This window comes from Bubalus bubalis, chromosome 8, assembly GCF_019923935.1.
Source record: "Bubalus bubalis isolate 160015118507 breed Murrah chromosome 8, NDDB_SH_1, whole genome shotgun sequence".
Lineage (NCBI taxonomy): Eukaryota > Metazoa > Chordata > Mammalia > Artiodactyla > Bovidae > Bubalus > Bubalus bubalis.
In genome coordinates, this window is record NC_059164.1 from 60042186 (window position 1) to 60059926 (window position 17741).

Sequence of the window (17741 nt, forward strand, 5' to 3'; positions counted from 1 at the left end):
TTCACCATCAGATGTTCATACTAACTGAAATTTGAAAAGAAAGGAAAAGGTGAGCATGCTCAACATCAGAAGGTCTACAGTTTGAACAAGGTGACCTATGTCTTCCCACTATTTTATACATTCAACAAACATGTGTTGGCCACTCCTGAGTGTTTGGCACTGTTCTTAGACCCATAACTAAGTTCTTTCCATGGATAGTACACCATTTCCAGAGGTGTCGTTGTTGACTTCAAATTGCCAAGATAGTGAGATAGAAATACTGTTTAGCTATTGGGTTGAGCAACTTTCACAAGGACATACCATTGAACATAAGTTCAGACCCTGAAAGAACTTGAGCTATTTCTCAATAAATTTGGTTTGGGGCATTGGGGCTTTTAATAAAATTTAATCCAAAGTTATTGAACAATCAAATGTGTTAGGTAAAATTAACTATTGCTGACTAACATCATTTCCTTCAGACATGATAGATAAGTGCTATTGTGAAGACCAAATTCAGTGGATTGGTAGTGACTGCCTGCAGACAGAATTCTGGTTCAGCAGGAAAGAAAGTGCCGTGATGGATTAGTCATGTCTGCCACTGTCATGGGATAGAAGAATGCTGAGATATGTGCTATATAATTGCCATCTAGGCTGTTTCTTTCAAAGGACCCATCAGTAAGCGGGGCAGGGGGTGTCACATTCAGGTGAAAACAGGGCAGACCCAGTGGATTTCTGTGACAGTAGCTGCCTTCTTGGATGCATTAGATCCAAACCACCAAATGACTGAAAGGATTTTGCAGAATCAGGGCACTTTGGGTGGTTTTAATTGTCTGAGCTTTGTGGCCATGGTGGCTGACAGGTTCTCCTTTAAAGATAATAAATAGCTCACAATTGCTTTACTTTGGAAAGTGCTCTTCTGCCCTGGGACTCTGTAATAACCAGCCGTGGAAAAGGAAAGGCCTGGGGATTTATGAGATGTCCCAATTTACAACCATCTGGGAGAAATACAGCAGGGCGTTGGTACATCAGTGTTTTAACCAGAGTTAATCCATCATTGCTCCTGTACAAATCCTCTCTTTCCCTCTGCTTAAAGCTATCACACAGATTTGACCCCAGACTTCACCAGGACGGGCCAGAAATCATGTTTTAAAGCATGTAATTCAGAAATACAGTCAAATTGACCTTTGGTTTACTACACTGAAGGGGATATTTTCCAGGTATGAAAAATTTTTAAACCTACTAGTGATAAGAAGAAAAATGAGGTATAGTCTCTTCCTTCAAAGGGAAACCAGTAGTGAATACATAATTTCAGGACACTCTGGGAAGTGAAGTCCTTGAAGTGATCAGACAAGAGCAACAACATATTTGTATGCACAAAAAACAGTGGTATGCTAAATCGTCTCTTTGCTTGCCCTGCCCCCAAATTATATTGGTAACTCACATCCATGATAGCACTTATTGAGGGCCACTGTTAATATTTGTTCACACCTATTTGTTCCTCCTGACTGCCTTTGAGTTCTGTAAGAGTGAGCCTTGGATCTAGTTCTTTGTGTTTCCAGCACTTCGGGACTGAATACACGCATCTGACTCGAACTACCTGGCAATTAGGACATCAACCCTCTGCACCATCAAAATTCCACATATGATACGTAGTTTGGGCGTTTCCTTTGTAAGTGTGGCTCCACATCTAAGGATTCAACCAACCCTGAGTCATGTAGCTGTAGTATTTCCTTTGAAAATAATCCACAAATAAGTGGACCTGCACAGCTCAAACCCATGTTGTTCAACAGTCAACTGTACTTTTAAAGCTTCTAATGCCATACCCGGAATTGACAACTCATTAGATAAAATTTAGAAAATAAAAGCATATTTACTCTTCATATGTTTTGTTGATGATTCAGCTGAATCTGTTTGGAAAGTAAAAGGCATTTCTAAATTTCTCAATGAAGAATGGTCCACTTATAATATCACACCGTAAACTATAGAAACAAACATTTGATATAGCATTTGCTTAAAACTGTAAAAACACAAGAAAATATTACATGTTATTTATGGATACAGGCATATGTAGAATTACAAAAATATCTACAGAAAGAATATATCTCTGGCAAGGGTAGAATGAGGTATGGCATTTTATATCTTTAAAAAAGACATCTAAAACAAAATGTTGACACAAATAAAATTAATATGGTGGATGATGAGTATCTGCTGTATTATTTTCTGTTGAAATATTTCATAATTTTGAAGTTTATAATTACTTTTTTAATGAAATAAGACCACTGAGAGGGAAAAAATATCACACTCTTAATTTGATGAGTACTGAAAAGGAAATAGTATTTGGAGAAGGATGGCAAGAAGATTCCCTCCTGTATGTGAGTTTACACCAGTGGGCTCTGCTGCGTGGCCATCCCCCTGCAGTTTGTCTGCTGAGGGGCATCCACCAGCACGTTCACTTTGGTGCACTGTCCTTCCGGAATGACTTGTCAAAGCAGTGATCCCCATGTCTTCAGAGTTCGGCAGCCTTTTCTGGTGGCAGAGCTGGTTTATAGAAGCCAGACCTTGCCTTTTCTACCCCATTTCCCCCATGTTCTTGCCTGAGCAGTCTGCTTATGAAAAGTTTATTCAATCTCCCTTCCAGAGGGGCGGGTTGTCCTCTTTCATTTGTCACTATTTAGTAGCTTATGCAAACCTGCTAGGAGAGCCAAATGTGGGAGGCTTCAGGATTCACCCTCATTTACAGTAAGTACACAATGCATTTACAGTAAGTCTTCTCCATAAGAACCTTCAAAGTTGCGAAATTTCAAAGATGTGAATGTGTGTGCCATGAATATCTAGCATGAGTGAAATGGCATCTTGCCTTCCGTCTTCTATTACTGATGATCCTTCAGCTCTACCATCTTCCATCTCCTTTCTCTCCTCCAGTCATTAACTCTTCTTTCCTGCTCACTCTATGGAAGCCCCTGAATGTCGGCTGTTGTACTATACTATCCTACTTTTCAGGGTACTTTATGGCCTGAAAACCAGCCCCATTGGTTTCTGCCTCTCTCACCACACATGGTCATGCATTTTGACTGACTTACTTGACATGTTGTTTATTCAAAGCCATGGAATTAAATGCCACCCACTAATGTGATTGGCAGGGACTTTGCTTGCCTGAGGCAAGCATCCTCAGACACTGGTGAAAATAGCTCCCTGCTGTCCACCAGAGCCTTCAATTAGCTAACCAGCAAATCTAGCCTGATGGCTGTATTAATCTGGCTCCCTGATTCAGTGGGGAAAAGAAGCCTGGTCACAGAACTGTTTGCCTCTTGATCTCCCCTGCTCTAAGGGCAGGATGCAGAGGGAAGGCATTGATCCCAGCCCTCACCTCTTCTGCCTCCTCTTTTGAACTGGCTCCCTGTGGATGCTGAAGAAACTGAAAAGGATGTTTCTTCCACATCCATTGTTCTTCCACGAAGCCAGCACTAATTGATTTTGAGATGAATTGCTAGTTGAAATTTTTTTTTTTTTTTTTTTTTTTTACTGGCTGTAAAGGTGCCTGAAACCTTAAATTAAAATGCCTTCTTGTGAAGAGCAGGGCAGCTGTTAGTGCCTGTGTCTTCATCATCAAATGTGAAATCACCCAGTTAGCACCTGCACGGAACCACAGATCCGACATCGTTTAATAAGTTATTTGGGGCTGATGGCAAAGCCCTCAGAGCTCTTAGTTTGGATTATGATCAGATTCTCGGGATGATTGAACCTGTCTGAGCATCACTACCCCCTGCCATCTGATTCCTACTTTATTTGTAGTTGAACTAGGGGAAGTTCTGAGCAAGGAAAAGGCAGTGCCAAGCAGCTAGCTCCATTTCTAACAGCTCTGGTGCCATCTGCTTTGCTCTCGGGGTGAGTTTAAAAAAGTTATTTTTCATAGTCTCTCTAATAATAGCCCTCCATCAGGTTCCCCAGGCCCGTCTGGACACTGCCAAACACAGGCTTGCTCACTCAGTGTTGGCACTCAGGCATCTGCCATGTATCTGGAAATACTGATGCTGATTGCTGCCCGGGGGACTGTGGGCTTATTGGGAAGGCGGTGGCTGCCCTTGCTAAAGTGGGTCCCTGAGCAACACCTGAGCCCAGGTAACAGATGCTTGCACCATGGTGACTAGGGCCGCCTCAGTGAGAAGCAGCCCAGGGAAAATTACCCAGCCCCCGAGTGGGGGTGGCATCAGAGAGCCCTGTCCAAGCCTGCTCAGAGCAGATGCAGTCTCCTGACCATCTCTCTGACTGTCCCAGGTGAAAGCACTCACCCTGCCCACACTGTAGCTAGTACCTGAAGGCCAGCCCTTAGGGGAACTGTTAGAGCCTTTGAGGGCTGTAACAAGCCAAGCTCTGGGTTCCTCATCTGTAAGTTGAACATCCCTTTCTCTTTTTCCTGAAATGGCAATCATCATAGCTCCTTCCTACCTTCTTATGCCTCCTCATCTAAGACCAGTAGCCCTCAACCTCAGCTGAATATTAGTGCCTCCTGAGGAGCTTTGTGGAGAATGCAATGGCACCCCACTCCAATACTCCTGCCTGGAAAATCCCATGGACGGAGGAGCCTGGTAGGCTTCAGTCCATGGGGTAGCTAAGAGTCGGACACGACTGAGCGACTTCACTTTCACTTTCATGCATTGGAGAAGGAAATGACAACCCACTCCAGTGTTCTTGCCTGGAGAATCCCAGGGACAGGGGAGCCTGGTGGGCTGCCATCTATGGGGTCGCACAGAGTCAGACACGACTGAAGTGACTTGGCAGTGGCGGCGGCAGCGGGGAGCTTTGTAGAGTGTGACCAGTGGGTTTTCAGTGTTTGAAACCCATTCCCAGCTAGATGAATCAGAATCTATGGGGGTGAGGCCAGACAAAGGTACATTTTAAATTTTGTTGTAGACTGAGGATTGGGAATTACTGATTTTGAGGCTATTTCTTCTTTTAATCATTTGATGAGTCCATCTGTCATATATTAAACAGACCTTTTGTCAATTACTATGTGATCAGATCATGCAGACTCTGAATAGACAAGAGTCATCACCAAGAAGGACACAGCCCATGACATTATGATACAGTCCTATGAGGGGAGAATAGGTGGTCCAACGTTGCCTTTAGTGAGAGGGCAGCAGGTCAGAGATGGATTTCCAGATTTGAAGAATGAACAGGTATTGGAAGGAGGTCATTAGTCACAGGTGAGAGGAAGTAAGCACAAGTGAAGCTACAGGATGAAGTTCAAGGCACTGGGAGGATCTCAGTGTGGCTGGATCATGGAATCTGAAGGGTGATACAGTATAGACGGCATTGGCTAGAGGGGAGTGGAAGGCAACCGTGAGGGCCCTCGTGGTCACGCTGAAGGAGCCAGTCTTCACCAACAGGCAGTGATGAGGTTACCTTTTGGAAATAATCCAGCCTCTATGTAGGGGGGCTGGAAGGGGCAGAGTTGAAGCCAGAGGCTGTTGGGAAGTCGCATCAGGTGATGAGGCAGGGCTCCAGGGGTGGGTCAGTGATAATAATGTGAAGTTGAAGAAAAGAATAGATATTTAAGAGGCGAATGAGCATCTCACACTTCTGAAAACTATAATCCTCCTAGCAAAATTCCCAGCTTTCATGAACATTAAGGTTCCCCAGCCCAGAGAGTTCCACCATTTGGATCATTGCTACTTTGTTTTTCATCACTCACCAAAGACATAATGAAACTCCAAGGTGCAATACCGGCACAGTACAGATATATGGGCCCCTAAGAACAAGACTGTCAGCAGTTTGCATTCCAGACTCTGATTTGGGAGGAGTCAAACTAATGGAACATCCCAGTCTTCAGTGAACTCTTCTTATTCTCAGCTCCTAGGTTCATATCTTGGCTTTTGATTTGATGCATAGTAAGCCTAGTGTTTGCTGGATTCGGAAATGCTGTCTTAGAGAGGTCTGGTCATGGTGACCTCACAGCCCACGTTACACACAGCTCAGAATTAGGTCATCGACACCCCCTCTGAGGGATGCTCACAGGAGCTCAGAGAGCTATTAAGACCCACTGGAGCATCAGAGGTGGGGAGAAGCTAAATAGCTTGCTGGTTCTTATGATTATCACATGCCAGGCTTAGATCATGTCGTCTATGAAGTGCAGAGACACTTTATTGCATTTATTAATGAACAGACTCTTTCAGATTCATCTGGTATAATTTGAGGACATAGAATGAAATTGAGGATGGGCTGGAGGTTGCACACCAGCTGAGCTGACTTGTGATTTCAGAACAGTCTCTATTCACTTACATTAAGCCTGATCCCATGGGGCCCTGGAGAGTCAGGCCCATCAGCAGGGGCCTGCACTGGTCCAACCCCAGTAGGAGGTGTGGTAGAAGGAAGCAAGGATGGGCCAGAGTGTCTTCCAGTCCCTGAAACCATTCTGAGGGAGAGCTGAGAACACTGTTGAAAGAAACAACTCTTTAATCTGTCTGAACCAATTCTATTCAGTGCAACCTAAATATAATCTTGAATTGCCCTGCACATGTTATGAACCCCCCGGGTTGTCATGAGGATTTTTGCATGCTGCAAAGAAGATTTTTTTTCCTTTGGATAAGCTGTTATTAGAATGGTGATTCACAGGAAGCCTCCTAATGATGGGTATGGTGTAATGGGGTAAATATTGTGCATCTTCTAATCCTAACTAGAGATATTCACCTCCACTTTATAGACAAGGAAACAAGATTCAGAGAAGCTAGAGCAATTTGCCCAGTTAAGTGAGTGATGGAGGCAGACTGTGGAATGAGCACTGCCTAATTCTAAAGCCAGGTATTTTTCTTCTATACCAGGGGTTAGCAAACTCCCACCTGCAGGCTGTATACCCAGTCTACCAGCTGTCTTGCCAAATGAGGTTTTATTGGCACACAGCCATGCTCATCATTTCTTATTATCTGTGGTCACTTTCATGGCACCGCAGCAGAGCTGGGTAGCTACTACAGACACTATATGGTCCACAAAGCTTAAAATATTTCTTATCTGGCCCTTAAGAGAAGTTTGCCAACCTCTGCTCTAGATCAAACTGCCCCAAGATAAATACAGAAAAATTAAGTCCTGCTCCTTGAGCTAAGAAATCACTTTTATTTTTTCTTTCTTTCATTTAATATACTTGATTTATTGTTGTTCAGTCGCTAAGTTGTATCCAACTCTTTGTGACCCCACTGACTGCAGCATGACAATACACTTGATAGTACTCAGCAAAAAGTCTTGTTTGCTTGAACTGACTCAGGCGGTCCATTCCCTACCTATGGCAGAACTATAAAGTAAAATCATCTCTAGTTTCCAGAAGCTTTGCTAAGTTTAAAGACCTCTAAAGGATGGAGGTCAGTTGACAGCCTATATCTGGTTCAGTAACTGTCCCTTCCAGTTTTCACCAGTTTTCACCCTAACTTCTTGAACTTTTTCTAGGCAAGGCCACTTCTCCCCACATTCTAACCTTGGAGAGTAGCCCCTTAGAGTGAGTCCCAGTCTCCAGAAAAGTATCCTGCTTATACATGGGTACCTGGGGTCTTCCTTCCCCCATCCTCCTCTCCAGGTGGAATCCCTCAAGTTTTCTGAGCCTTCTGTTGTTTTATGTAAAGAACATTTCTGGGAAGAAAAATGGTTCCAGTCCTAAACTCAGCAATGAGAACTCTCCCTCATGAGTCATTTTAAAGCCAAACTGCATTGGCATCTGTCTTCTCTAAGACAGCTTTTTCTCTTCATCATGGAGATAAATCCATTTAATGGGCACCACTGGTTGGGTAATTGTATGTTTGTAAGCATCCCCTTTAGTGGTATACTGCTGTGGCTTCTTCCAAAACCCTTCACTCAGCTTCAGATCAGCCCCCTCCAGCTCACCTCTGAAAGAAAGCCCAGAATGACCTCTGGAACCCCAAGACACCATCTCAAAGCCACAGACATTATTCCTTAGGCTGTGGAAAAGTGCTCTCTGAGAGGTGTGTTAACAGTCTTAGAGTTGTGTTAAGGTTGCATTTGTTTAATTCTATAGATGAATGGTAGAAGCCTGAGAATCTTCAGTGTTGAGCCTATCAATCATTACAGTCTGGCAGATACTTGTTAAGTACCATGGGCCACAATACAAACAAGAAATAGTGCCTGCTTTCCAGGGATTTACAATCTAGATGGGGTTACAGGTACACTAGTCATTAACTTCATTGCTTTATAGGCATATGACAAGATTCTCCATAGAAGCCACACCAAAGGCTCAGAAGTGGTGCTGGACATCTGCTGAGATCAGAGGTTCTCACACTTGAAGGTGCATCAGAATCATCTAGAGCAGCTATTAAAATGCTGATTCCTGGGCCCAGCCCTAAAGTTTCTGATTCCGTGGGCCTGGGGTGGGCCTAAGAAGCTGAATTTCTAGCAAGTTGCCAGATAATACAGATGATGTGGTCTGGGAATATTTTTATAGGAGAAACCTCTGACATAATTTCATTCTCAGAAGGTAAGGGGACTCACATTTGTCATGAATCTAGTATGTTCCATTCACTGTGTCAGATGCTTTCTACATAATATCTTGTTTAGATTTTACAACAACCCTGTGGACTCTGTACTATTATTTCCACTTCACAGTGAGCAAACTAAGGCTTGAGAAGGGGAACTAGTGTTTGCTAACTATCTACAATATACCATGCAGAGTTTTAGGCTTTACCTCATTAACAATAAACAGTGTGTGCTTGTGTGTGTGTGTGTGTGTGTGTGCGCGCGCGCGTGTGTGTATGCACACGCATGCGCTCTGTTGCTGAGTTGTGTCTGACTCTTTGCAGACCCATGAACTGTAGCCTGCCAGGCTCCTCTGTCCATGGGATTCTCCAGGCAAGAATACTGGAGTGGATCTTCCCAACTCAAGGATCGAACATGCATCTCTTGCATCTCCAGCATCAGCAGGAGGATTCTTTATCACTAGCACCCTGATGAATCTCAAATGATTCATTCTCCCAGTTTACAGATGATGGAAATGAGTCTGGGAGGGATTGAGTGTCTTAAGGAAGTTGGCAGCCTGGTTTCAAAATTGTGTGTGTTGAGCTCTAAAGGCTGTGTAGCTGCCCTGCAACCAATACCCATCCACTGGCTGAAAACTACTAACATGAACTCCAAAAGCACATTTTCTCTAATACCTGAGTCATGCACTGCCTACCTCCTGCCTTTGCTCTTGCCAGTCCCTCTGCCTGGAGGGACATTTTCCTCTTCCATTGCATCATAACTCCCATTCGTCCTTCAAGTCCCAGCAACAGTCTTGTCTCAACTGTGTAGACTTTGCTGACATCCCTCCTTTCCCCAACTGGCCCAGGAAGAAAGATACCTTTGTATGTGTCCCAATATACAGTACTGAATTCCATCACACCACCCAAAATCCTCTGATGATTTATCATTAGTAATAGAAAAAAAAATCCGCATTTTTCATCTTAGTCAGTAAAACCACCTACCATCTTCCCAGCCTTACCTCTCAACTCCACTTCATTTCTCCAATTAAATGAAACCACCAGCCATTCTTCTCTACCCAGAGCTGTTCTCTCCTCTCTCTGAGCCTGCATCATGCCATTTCTTCCACTGAGACTGGCTCCTTCCCTGCTCCTCCTCATGTCCATATCTGGCCTCTCCTTAAACCCCAGCCAAAGTCCCCATGCTGCACCCTCAGCCCTCTGGCACTTGAGAGGGGCTCAGGAAATATTTGAGGGATGAATATCTTGCCCATGCACCACTATGACATCACTTCCTCTCTTGGAAGATGCAGATAGAGTTGCAAGTCTTTCACTTTACCAGGCTGGGAGCTCATTCCACACAAGCACATTCACTTTTAGGGCCTTTTACATTGTAGATGCTCAGAAACAGTTGTTGAATGAATGGATGAATGATGTTGGATAAAGATGTAACTGGTGTGTCAGGTCAAAGAGCTGATGAGACCAGGAGCACACAGAGGCTCCATGGATCAGAAGCTCATTGCAGTTAACAACAATGAAACTGGAGCACCGTTAGACTGCCAGCATGCTTGATTCTATTCAGGGATACCCAGCACTTACACCTTTAACCCACTCTGCCAAGGAGCTAAAAGGTTTTCTCCATTTAAAGTACAAGTGTCTTGTGGGACCCCCACTTCTTTTGTAACATATGATGTTATTACAGTCAGTGTGTGCTGGGAAGACTCCAGAAACACACGGTTCAGACCACAGGCACGATTCAGACCTTGATTAAATAATCAGTCAATACCAAATGCAAATTCTAAGAGTATGTTTTCTTTGATGTCTGTGGCAAAGCACGTGTTGTAATTAAGAAGTTTTAAGTTCATTGATTTGCTCATGCCTCTGCAACACCATTGTGGGTTTTTCAGAAAATGATTAAAGGTTTTCCAAAGAGGATGGGGTTAAAGATGGTGGTTGTGAGTATCCTGATTTAAATTGCACACATAGAGCATTAACAGAGACTTCACATCATTAATTCTAGTTCTTGTAGAAGGTATGTTGCAAAGGAATAGAAGGCCATTTGACCCCTCTGACTATTTTGCCCCTTCTTAAGAAAACAATGACATCTGTCGCTTAGGTCATTGCTCTTGGACATAGAACAATGGCCTGTGCCAAGCAAAACTGTGAGGTAGGCAAAACCAATATTTGGCTGCTGTTTTATCCTGTATACCTACCACTTGCTTCCGTTTTCCTGGGGCCAGTGCCATCCAGACCTTTTCACCCTTATCAACCTACTCTTAAGAAAAGGGCTATATTTTCTTCAAACTGAAGTGTAAATGATTGTTGGGGATTTAAAGGATTGTTCCACTTATGGATGCTTACATCTAACAGGGATCAAAGTCTTAAGCAGGAGAAATGGAATTCTAACAGTGGATTTTAAGTGCAGAGTATAAGTAGAAGCTGAAGAGTTTCCCATACTTGCATAAGGGATTATCATCATTTCCATGCAAAGGTACAACCATGAGCGTATAAATGAAGATGATTTTAACTTATTTGTTTTCAAAATAGCTTTATTGTTCCTACCCAGTGACCTTTTCCTATTTTTTCTCCAATCTGGGCAATGTCAGCCTCTTAAATTGGTATTCCTGCATACTTCATTGCTTATGTTCATTGAGATCTTTGGTTGAAAGTGACAAGAATCCTATTCAAACCATTTCCAGAAAAAAGGCTTATGTAATCAAACTAGCAAATACCAGGATTGAACTGAGTTTGTGATTGGAGAAGACGATGGCACCCCACTCCAGTACTCTTGCCTGAAAAATCCCATGGACAGAGGAGCCTGGTGGGCTGCAGTCCATGGGGTCGCGAAGAGTCGGACATGACTGAGCGACTTCCCTTTCACTTTTCACTTTCATGCAAGGAAGAGGGAAATGGCAACCCACTCCAGTGTTCTTGCCTGGAGAATCCCAGGGATGGGGGAGCCTGGTGGGCTGCTGTCTGTGGGGTCGCACAGAGTCGGACACGACTGGAGCGACTTAGCAGCAGCAGCAGCAGCATGGCTTCATCATTGGGCTTCCCCAGTTGCTCAGTGGTGAAGAATCTGCCTGGAATTCAAGAGATGCAGGTTCGATCCCTGGGTCAGGAGGATCCCCTGGAGGAGGACATGGCAACCCACTCCAGTATTCTTGCCTGGAGAATCCCATGGACAGAGGAGCCTGGTGGGCTACAGTCCAAAGGGTCACAAAGGGTCGGACACAACTGAAGCGACTTAGTACATGCACATGGCATCACCATTGTTAACACATTCTTTGTCTCTCTCTTTCTCTCTCTCTCTCCACTCCCGCCCACACACGTGCACGTGCTTCTAACTTTCTTGTGTCTGATTCTACTGGCATCAGGCTCATTATCTTCCACTCTGCCGTATATTAAGGGACATTCTCACAGTTCTCAATTTGAGGCGAAAAGAGCACACTTCAATTCTGCCTCAAATCGAGTCAGAAAAGTCTGGGAAGGATGCTGATTGGTCAGTTCATGCTACATGCCCTCTTACTAGCATTATCATTGTGTCTAGTCACACGTAGTCTAGTGACTGTCATCTCTGACAGCTCCTTAAGAAACTCATGAAATAAGAGAATCTCCTGGCCCTCTGAGCCTGTTTTCTCATCTATAAAATGAGGAAAGTGGAGAGAGCTGTTAAGACTCCCCCAGCACTAACCTAATTCTATTTTAAAACCTCTTCATTTTTGGTGTTCTAGTTGCTATGTCTTTGTCTCTCTTACATGTCCTACCTCCCTCTAGAAGGTCAAATAACATTAGGAGATGACAATTACAACCTTGGCTCAACTCTGAGTTTCTCTAAATGAGGAAAGGGGCAGCTCCTGCAGTGCCCCTCACATGAAACTACAAAGTGTTATAATTCAGCCTTGACCATATTTAGCCACCATTTATACTGCAAGATATGAGATGGTCACAATTTCAAAATTTGTGAAGCATCCCAAATTCAGCATTTTGCCTGAGTAAAAAAAGAAGCAGATCAGGTGGAAGGTCAACTGGAAATTTTCCTCTCTTCCGTTACACTGGGGGCATGAAACAATGTTTATGTAACTGGTTCCAATTCAGACATAGCCCAGGTTTCAAGCAGTTAAGATGTGGTAGTTTCCATATTATTTACCTATTTCAACATCACTGAATATGCATCAGATCAGATCAGATCAGTCGCTCAGTGTCCAACTCTTTGCAACCCCATGAATCGCAGCACGCCAGGCCTCCCTGTCCCTCACCAACTCCCGGAGTTCACTCAGACTCACATCCATCGAGTCGGTGAATATGCATACTTCATTCTAAATTCATGTGACATCCTCTTCTTTGAAATACCTTCCCATCTGCCAACAATGTTTATCCATCCATCTGCTCTGTCACATCCACATTTCAGCTGTCATAATCTTTGCTCATCCTGGTTCTCTTATTAGAGACAGTTCACACAAGGCAAAGAGCATGCCTTCAGTTCAGTTCAATTCAGTCACTCTGTCATGTCCAACTCTGCAAGCCCGTGAACTGCAGCACGCCAGGCCCCCCTGTCCATCACCAACTCCCGGAGTTTACTCAAACTCATGCCTATGAGTCGGTGATCCCATCCAACCATCTCATCCTCTGTCGTCCCCTTCTCTGCCTGCCCTCAATCTTTCCCAGCATCAGCATCTTTTCAAATGAGTCAGCTTTTGGCATGAGGTGGCCAAAGCATTGGAGTTTCAGCTTCAGTATTAGTCCTTCCAATGAACACCCTGATCTCCTTTAGGATGGACTGGTTAGATCTCCTTGCAGTCCAAGGGACTCTCAAAAGTCTTCTCCAAAACCACAGTTCAAAAGCATCAATTCTTCGGCGCTCAGCTTTCTTTGTAGTCTAACTGTCACATCCATACATGACTACTGGAAAAACCATAGCCTTGACCAGATAGACCTTTGTTGGCAAAGTAATGTCTCTGCTTTTTAATATGCTGTCTAGGTTGGTCATAACTTTCCTTCCAAAGAGTAAGCATCTTTTAATTTCACGGCTGCAGTCACCATCTGCAGTGACTTTGGAGCCCAAAAAAATAAAGTCAGCCACTGTCCCCATCTGTTTTCCACGAGCACTCAGCAATGTTTGTTATGTTGATTTCACAAATAATGCTTCTCGAGCAAATTTTTAAGCTGTGGTACATATACCCAATGGAGTATTACTCAGCCATTGAAAAGAATACATTTGAATCAGTTCTAATGAGGTGGTTGAAACTGGAGCTGATTATACAGAGTGAAGTAAGCCAGAAAGAAAAACACCAATACATATATATATATATATATAAAAACACCATATATATACTAATGCATATATATAGAATTTAGAAAGATGATAATGATAACCCTGTATGCAAGACAGCAAAAGAGACACAGATGTATAGAACAGTCTTTTGGACTCTGGGAGAGGGAGTAGGGGGATGATTTGGGAGAATGGCATTGAAACACATATAATATCATACAAGAAACGAATCGCCAGTCCAGGTTTGATGCAGGATACAGGAAGCTTGGGGCTGGTGCACTGGGATGACCCAGAGGGATGGTATGGGAAGGGAGGTGAGAGGGGGATTCAGGATTGGGAACACGTGTACACTCGTGGCGGATTCATGTTGATGTATGGCAAAACCAATACAATATTGTAAAGTAATTAGCCTCTAATTAAAATAAATTTTAAAAAAAAGAAAAAGAAAAAAAATTAAAATTTTAGTAAAAGCACATATTTAAAAAAAAAAAAAACATGTTTCTTATTAACAGTATGTAGTTGGGTTTTTAGAAAATCCATTCCCAAATCTCAAAAAAAAAAAAAAAAAAAAGGTTTCTATCAATAGTCTGATTGGGACATCCCTGGTGGTCCATTGGCTAAAACTGCACTCCTAATGCACAGGGGCTAAGTCAGAGATTCCTGATCAAAGAATTAGATTCCACATGCCACAGATAAAAATCCTGCATGCCACAACTAAGACCCAGCACAGCCCAATACATAAATAAAAATATTTTTTAAAATATAGTCTGACTTATGGTAACCCTAATAACCAGTGGAATTACACTGCAGAGTAATCCAGCCATCGCCCCAGAAAGTCCCATGAGTCAGTGGCCTGGAGGACAGTTGCCTTCATGCCTTTCAGTTCAGTTCAGTTCAGTCGCTCAGTCATGTCCGACTCTTTGCAACTCCATAAATCGCAGCACGCCAGGCCTCCCTGTCCATCACCAACTCCCGCAGTTCACCCACACTCATGTCCATTGAGTCGGTGATGCCATCCAGCCATCTCATCCTCTGTCGTCCCCTTTTCCTCCTGCCCCCAATCCCTCCCAGCATCAGAATCTTTTCCAATGAGTCAACTCTTCGCATGAGGTGGCCAAAGTACTGGAGTTTCAGCCTTAGTATCATTCCTTCCAAAGAAATCCCAGGGCTGATCTCCTTCAGAATGGACTGGTTGGATCTCCTTGCAGTCCAAGGGACTCGCAAGAGTCTAACATCAGTGTTATCACCAGCAACCTCTTCTTTACAAGGCAAGCATGGCACACAGTCCTCTGAGAACATTGTTGCCTACTGGATAAAGCAGATCCATAGTGAATGACATAGATCTGTCATCCTTCGCATTTTCTTCTGAAGTTTCTCAAGATTCCTGCAATTAGATTTATTTCTTGTGATAAAATACTTCTTGCCTCATAGTCCCTATGAAAATGCAAATAGATTACCTAGTAGTGGGTAGTCTTACTGTGGGCATGATTCTTAAAGGTTAGAAGCAAAAAGGAAAAATAAGGGTTGATAGCACTTGAAAATAGACAGACCTGTTTGTCTCCTGGCCACCTATGACTCATCTTACCCTTGGTTCAGCCATGTTCAGTTGACTAAAGGAAAATGTGGTTGACATGGGATTCCTGGTTACACAAGGGCAGGGCAAGCAATGTGCATGCAGATGACTAAAGAGTGAGCTATCAGCTGAGGGGACTCGTGGGCTTATGGGTTCCCCCAAAGCTTTGGTTTTTCTGAGGGCACATTTGGTTTTGCTACCAAGAAGGATTCATTTTCTTGTTCTGCCTCTCAATGCCTCTGGACCCCAGCAGATCACTGGACAGGTCCTTATTTGTAACAGGACAGCTGTGCTAGAGACATCCACTTGGAGAAAGCACCCTGTACCATCAGAGAGGGGCAGTGCCATTAAACAGAGCTCAGCTGGTGCAACACGCTGTCCAGTGTGTGGAGGACATTTCATCTGCCTAATATTACTTGAGGTGGTGAGATTTTTCCCCATCACCTGGCCATCACTCGGGTTTGAAAGTTCTGGTTGCCACAGTCTTTTCCATCCTATAAAACTGTTACTTCTGTTCAATAACATTTCATGAAATATTGACATTTTGGTGGGACTAGTCAGTGAGTGGGATTCCCTGGTGGCTCAGATGGTAAAGAATCTGCCTGCAGCATAGGAGACCTGGGTTTGATCCCTGGGTCAGGAAGAAGCCCTGGAGGAGGGCATGACACCCAACTCTAGCATTCTTGCCTGAAGAATCCCATAGATAGAGGAGTCTGGCGGGCTACATTCCATAGGGTTGCAAAGAGTCAGACACGACGAGCAGCTGATACTTTTATTTTTTCCCCATCAGTGAGCAATTACTATCTACTGTGCTTGAATTGTTGAATGAATAACTGTTTAGAAGCCATAGGAGCATACTGAGATCACAGTCATAATGATGGGCTAGGTGGTACCCCGGGGCTGTTCAACACTCAGTGTGTGTTCTGTTCACTATACAGGTATCTTAGATCTCAACTAGATATGTGTGACCTTAGAGAAGTTCTCAATCCTTCTCAGTAACCATTTTCTTATATATTTTTTAAATGTTGTACTTTATATTATAGTCGATTTACAGTGTTGTGTTAGTTTCAGCTGTACATAAAAGTGATTAAAGTGATAACTATACATATTCATATATCTATTCTTTTTCAGATTCTTTTCCCAATATTGAGTCCATTTTCTTATCTTTAAAGTAGTAGTAAAAACATACACTCCAGTGGCTCAGATGATAAAGCATCTGCCTACAATGTGGGAGACCCAGGTTCGATCCCTGGGTCAGGAGGATCCCCTGGAGAAGGAAATAGCAACCCACTCCAGTACTCTTGCCTGGAAAATCCCATGGACAGAGGAGCCTGGTAGGCTACACTCCATGGGGCTGCGAAGAGTCGGACACGACTGAGCGACTTCACTTTCACTTTCTTTCTACTGTGTTGAAAAGAGGATTAAATGAGTTGATGAACAGCAAAGTGCCTGACACCGAACCTAGCACATAATTGAGGTGCACTGGTGATCTACTCTTATTTTTAAGTTGCAGATGACCCCAGAATGTTGGTATGAAGACAGTAAAATACAGCATTTAGAGTCAGCCCTAAGTTCAAATCTCAGCTCAACCACCTACCCATCATCTATAGAATTTTGGACTAGTTAAAGTTTTCAAAGCTTCAGTTTCTGCATATAGGAATAATGATGATACCTACGTCCTGAATTTGAGTAGATTAAAATAAAGAATACATATGAAGTACCTTTCGTAGTATCTGGCTCATAGTAGGCATGTTATCAAGGGTAACAATTGTTGTTAGCATCTATAATGGAGGATTTGAAAAAAAGAAGCGGCAAGGTTACAGTCTCTTGGATGCCTCTGTGTGTTTTCTGGTCTTTTCCTGCTCTAGATACTTGGATGAAGATGAATCCACATTAATAGAGGCAATGGTTAATTGCCTTCTTGTGGTCTGGACCTGTCCCAAAGCAGCCAATTACCATATTCTTCTTTTTCCCTGAGGCTTCCAATGGGATGTGTCAGTTCTAATTCAGTAGACCTCTTTTTTTAGTGCCTGGCTCAGAGAGGCAATACCACATGCACATTTCTGGCTATATCATCTGTATGAACACTCAGACCTTAACTACATGGCGAAAGCAACCCAGGAGGGATGGGTGTAGGTATTATTTCACATTCACTTGAACCAGTGCCAACCAAACTTCCACAGTTAATTGTGTCTCAGAGAGTTTCTCCTGGAAAAAAATAATGATTATGCAGACTTCTAGCTGTTGCTTAGACTCCTTTTTCTCTTGAGTTGCATTGTCTACAGTCATATAATATATCAAGCAAATGAATAGGTATATACCCTCCCACCCTAAGTCTCCCTCTCCCTTCCCAATTCAAAGTTAGTCAACCCACCTTTTCCTTGCAATTCCAGTAGTATAGGAGGAAATGGAAGCTGTATATCATAGTAGTTGACCCTTTGGAAAAGCACACTCCAAGTTAAGGCCA

At 43.3% G+C, this 17741-nt stretch overlaps 1 protein-coding gene across 4 annotated transcripts in view; it reads left to right on the forward strand.

The window, feature by feature from the left end:
• ELMO1 (engulfment and cell motility 1) overlaps nt 1-17741 on the forward strand; it is a 584995-nt gene that overhangs the window by 524857 nt on the left and 42397 nt on the right. The window lies entirely within an intron of this gene.